Here is a 6,054-nt window from a genome sequence, read left to right on the forward strand (position 1 = left end):
TCATTGTCCTGGTGTGGCTTTGCGTTTAGAATCTGAGCTCTTGAGTTTGTAAAATAGTAGGTGTACACACACCAGGAATGGTATTACAATTTTACATTCACATTCTAAGTCTACACTTCAATCTCATGTTGATTTATTTATTCAATAATACATTTACTGTACTGCTGCTCTGCTGCCGCCTGTCTGTGCTTTATTGCAGCACAACTCTGGCCTGTGAGGAGTCACCTGGTCACACCTGCAGCCAATTATCCTGGGACTACTTTAGTTGTGCCTTTGTGTGTACTCATTTACCAGATTGTTCCCTGCTTCATAAATGACTCCTGTGTTCCTCGCCTTTGTACTTTCTGGTCTCCCCTGCTTGGCTTCTCGAGCAGTGGTGCATTCAGTTAGCATATCCCTAGATCCTGCTTGGTATCCAGCAGTGTTTTTTGTTGTACCTTCCCTTTTTCCAGCACATCCTTGGCTGTGATTTTCTTTGTTACTGTTACCCTTGCCTGCTTATTTTTCCGCAGTGCCCTGTATTGCCATCTCTGCTATTGTCTAGCAGAACCCTTAGTATTTTTCACCCGAGGCTCGGCCCGGTGTATTTCTGTTGTACTTGTATTTTTGTGTTTTTGTATTTTTGCTCTTCATGAGACTCCCTTTTGTTAATAAACTTTTTGTACACGACTTGACTTTTGACTTGCCAACCGTGACAGATTTTTCAGGTTCAAGTTTTTGACATGTTGTATGACATCCCCATCAGCAGTGTAGTGCATCAACGGTGCCTTAACCCCCACTTTGTTCCGTGAGCGGAGTTCTGTTCGGATTTCGGTGTGGAGGAATGTACATCCGGTTAGTTGCTTGGGTCACTTGAGTAAAGAGTTTGGCTTCTCAAAACAATATGCGTTCAAAAGAGTAATACATTTGCGTCACAAAAACCGTTGCTAACAAAAAAAGTCAGACCTCTCAGTCACTCTGTGTTATTGCCTCTTCGTTCGTATCACGACACGCTCTCGCCTGTCCATTGTTATGTGTTCCACAGCGGATGGAGACTGCTGCGACGCGAGAGTCTCCCATCGCATTAGGTAATTAAATACAAGCGGTCAAGAAAGGTAAAGTATCCGCTGTTCAGGCGAGTGGGAGTGGGGCTTCACCTCCCGCTGTGCGTAAGTATCGCTGTGCAATGCCAGTCTGAAAGCTGCATAAACCCCTCCACAATGCAACCCAACCCCTGACCAGCAACAGAGCCAAGAAGGTAGAGCTTGGACACACTCCTTCGTCACCTGGCAACACCTCCATTTCCTGGTGAAACACACATGGGTGTCCAATGTGGAAAATAAACAAAACTCAACAAAAAATAGGTATAACGCAACTACAAAAAGCTACAATATTTACTCTAACTAATAAAAACACTTGGCAACACTGTTTCATGTATTATTTATTTATCTGAACTCTTCACTTTTAATTAATTTCATTGTTTTTGTTTTAAGGAATGATTTTTTGGGGAATTTTATGCAATGATTTTAGAATGATTATGTCACACCTTGCTGTGACACTACTGGTATGTTTTGGGTCATTGTTGACTGTTACTCTGTTTATGGTGCATTTACTCATGCTGATGTCTTGCACTCAGACCCTGGTCCCTCCTGCCTGGGGCGGAGCTGCGGGATGTGCTGCAGCTGCTCATCAATTAACTAACCTACTTATACTCACCTGTTGCTGTTTTCGGCACTCAGCTATTCCTCCGGATCACTATGCTACACCACGCTTCCAAGGTCATCTCCTGAGCAGTCCTGCTACATGTCCCGTAGCTCCTTCAAGCCTGGTACAGTTATTCCCTTTTTGTCGCGGTGCCCTTTTGAGTTTTCTTATCGCACCGTTGTTTTTTGTTCTTACTGGTAACAGAGACTATTAAAGCCTGTCCTACAACTTCTTTTGTCTTCTGCATCTGGGGATCCATTATAAACTGTTTTCCTGTGCACTCCGCGTCACAGATTATATGTTTTATAAAGTAATTTTACCCTTCTTTTCTGTAAAGCACTTGGAATTGCACTGTGTACGAATTATGCTCTATAAATTAACTAATTCAAAAAGCTGCCCACACGGCAGCCTGTCAGGGATTACATCACATGCAGCAAAGTGATCTAATGTTGCTCAATTTAATGAAAAACAATGAAAACCAGGACATTTTCATCACTTTGTAAAAAAAACCCCAAAAAAACCCAGGACGTGAAGACAGGACATGTCCAGGGAAAACAGACCATTTAATATCACCCATAGAAAGGCTTTGGGGGGTAAAAAAGGCAAAGAATTTGAATGAGAGACGCTAATTTTTGCTTTTGTTTACTTATTTTGCACTATTGACTTTATTTAGCTCAAACAATTTTAAGTAATAAAGGGGAAGAAGAGAATAAAGCTATTATGTTGTTGCTAGTGTTATATTGTTGGATTTATCTATTAAATTCTACAAAAAATAGGTTTGTTGATACATATTTTTTGTTCGTCTAAAATCTTTGTGCTGTATCTTATTCTCTTTATAGTCATGATCAACAAATTGAAGGCACAATCATAAAATCATTTAATGACCTGGACCAATGGGCAATAACACCTCTACATTAATAACACAACTTATGCCTAACTGAACATGAAGCAATACATTTTATTCACTGAATGTCACCAATAATTTATGTACTGAATCTACATCCATATAGATTGACAATAAAATTGTCGCTATTAGACACCAACTAAACCACCTCCCCTCATAAACTGATGTTATACATTTCTCCAACACGGTGGCCATAGAGGAAATGGTAATGGCACACACCTAAACAGTGTTTGCCCCATCAACTCTTCTAAACAAGCGTCTACAATTTCCTCCTCGAACTCCTCAACTTGCCAATTAGGACCCAACCCTACTCGCTTGCTCAAGGATGCTTTTCCGCGGCGTAACACAGCTCTTCTCAAGATAATCAATATGTTTCTGCTGACAGGCTATGTACCACAATCATTCCAAGTGGCTGTTATCAAACCGCTTCTTACAAAACCTAACCTTGATCCACATGTCTTAGCTAACTACAGACCTTCCATTTTTGTCCAAGATCCTGGAGAAAGCAGTTGCCAAAGACTTACAGGATTTCCTTCAACATAATGCACCACAGCACAGAAACAACAGTCGTAAAAGTCACAAACGACCTCCTCACTGCCCCAGACAAAGGCCTTGTTTCAGTACTAGTTTTATTAGATCTTACCTAGCTTTCGACACAATTGACCACCAAATTCTAATCCAGAGATTAGAACATGCCCTCGGCATTAAAGGAACCGTATTAAAATGGTTGCAGTCGTACTTGTCAGGTCGCCGGCAGTTTGTATCCATTCATAATCTGTACACGTGAAGGTCAGTCATGGCATCCCACAGGGTTCCGTGATTGTGTAATGGATGCTAGCTAGTGTGGTTGCGCAAGTGTACATTGGAAAACCTCACTCCCTCAGCCTTAAGAGCCGTGCTGAACGCCAGGTTGATTGTACAGTATTTTGGCCTAGCGGTCAGCACTCTCGGCTCCAGTTCCAAAAGTCCTGTGTTTAAGCCCAGCATGGGGCTGGCAGAAACTGCCGTGTTAAACTCAGACCTGTACTGTTCAGTCTTTAAATGTCCGCCTTAGGCAACATCGTTAGAAAACACTCCATTAACTTCCACTGTTATGCAGATGGAACACAACTCTGTTTATCAATAAAATCTAACAAAGCTAATCTGCTGACCAAACTCCAGGTGTGCCTTAAAAACATCAGGAGCTGGATGACTTAACTCATACCTCTTACTATTAAATGCAGATGAAACTGAAATCATAGTCCTTGGTTCCCAGCAGAGACAAGATTGCAAATGAGATAACCACCCCAGACGGCCTCGCAATCACCGACAGTACGGTGAGAAACCTTGGTGTCATCTTTGATTGTGATCTTTCCTTTAGTACGCAGTTACGACAAAGTGTCAGGAACAGCATTTTTTTCATCTACAAAACATTGAAAGTTCCTGCCACTACCAGATGCTGAAACGCTCGTTCATGCTTTTGTGACCTCCAGATTGGATTATTGTAACTCTCTGTTAATAGGTTGCCCTAAGAAATCTTTAAAGACCCTTCGGTTGGTCCAAAACACCTCTGCGTGAGTCTTAACCCGAACCAGAAGATGAAATCATATTTCAGCCCTGCTAGCCTCACTGCAGTGGTTACCTGTAAAATGTAGAATTGAGTTTAAATTCTTCTTCTTACATCTATAGCATGACACAGTCAGGCATTAATATATCTTCTGGTGCCCTATCCGCCCAGGAGAACACTGTGCTCCCAGAATTTACACTTACTTGCAACTCCTACAATTTTTAGAAGTAGAATGGCTGGTAGAGCCTTTAGTTTTTAAGCTCCTCTCTTATGGAACTTTCTCCCCGACTCAATCTACTTAAAAGTAAACTCAAAACTCACATTTTTGCTAAAACATATAGTTAGACTGAATCCTTCACCTGATACACCTCCCTTTCCCTTGGACTGAGATTAAGATAAAGACCTGTTTTCTCACATGATCTACCATCGATCCCTTTACGCCACATGTGTCAGATTTGTGTCATGGAGGGCGAGACACTGCGGGTTTTCTCTCCAACCAGTTTCTCTAGGAGGTGATTTAATTGATGTGCTCCTTCCCTGAAATTGAAGATGAGGTGTTGATCATTAAAATCACCCGCTTTAGTGACCAGCTGGAAAGAAAACCTGCAGTGTCTCGGCCCTCCATGGCACGAGTTTGACACCCCTGTTCTATTTTTACTATCCTAACCCAAACGGTCGAGACAGACAGCTGCCCCACAGAGCCTAGGTTCTGTTCAAGGTTTCTTCCCAAGTGCTTGCTCATGTGGGGTTCTGTTGGTTTCCCTCATCATTTAAGAGGAGCATGATCATAGATCGACTTCATGTGTAAAGTGCCTTGAGATAACTTTTGTTGTGATTCGACGCTGTATAAATAAAATCAAATTAAATATTAATAGAAATGTTTCCTCCAGTATTGATATACTTATTCTTACAGTCTTGCATTACTTAATATCTAATGTCCCCACTTATTCTGACATATTTTTTCCCTATTTATTTATTTTAAGGTTATTTTTGTTGTTTTTAATGTTTATTTGTAAGATGAAAACAAAATGTATTCCTATTTCATACCTAAATTATTCAAATATATTAATATTCCTAAATACTAATCTTATTTTATTGTTTTCTTATTTATTATTATTTAATATTAATATTATATACTAAGTATATATCCAGTATATATATATATATATATGTCTCTGTACATACATATAATATTAATATAAAAATAATAATACAAAACAAAATGTCTTCCTATTTTATTCCTAAATTATTGAAATATTTTAATATTCCTAAATATTAACCTTATTTTATTTTTCTTCTTTATTATTATTTTACTATATATATATATATACTGTATATATAACATTACATATATATATACACATATATACATGTTACATATGTTAATGTACATAATATATAATAATATAAAATAATAATGCACAAGAAAAATACAATATTAATATATAATAATATATTAATATTAATGTGTACAGTATGAACATTGTATATAGGCATTTAGAGGGGGTATATATATTTATAAATATATATAACATGTAACATGTATATATACATTTATACACTCGTTATATATGTTACTGTACATATATATATAATATAAATATAAACTAATAATATGAAGAAAAAATATGATTCATATTTAGGAATATTAAAATATTTTGATAATTTAAGAATAAAATTTTGTTTTATATATATATATATATATATATATATATATATATATATATATATATATTTATGTATATGTCCATATACTGAATATATATTATGTAATTATAATCTTTATCTTATTTCTTCCTTTTCTTTAACATGACACAAACACCTTCCTTCTTTCCACACTGGAAGTGAACAAAATGAACAAAATTTAAATGACAAACAAAATATAAGCAACGAAAATAACAAATATTATAAAAAATAAGCA

The sequence above is a fragment of the Dunckerocampus dactyliophorus genome, chromosome 19 (genome assembly GCF_027744805.1).
Source record: "Dunckerocampus dactyliophorus isolate RoL2022-P2 chromosome 19, RoL_Ddac_1.1, whole genome shotgun sequence".
In the NCBI taxonomy this organism is placed as follows: Eukaryota; Metazoa; Chordata; class Actinopteri; order Syngnathiformes; family Syngnathidae; genus Dunckerocampus; species Dunckerocampus dactyliophorus.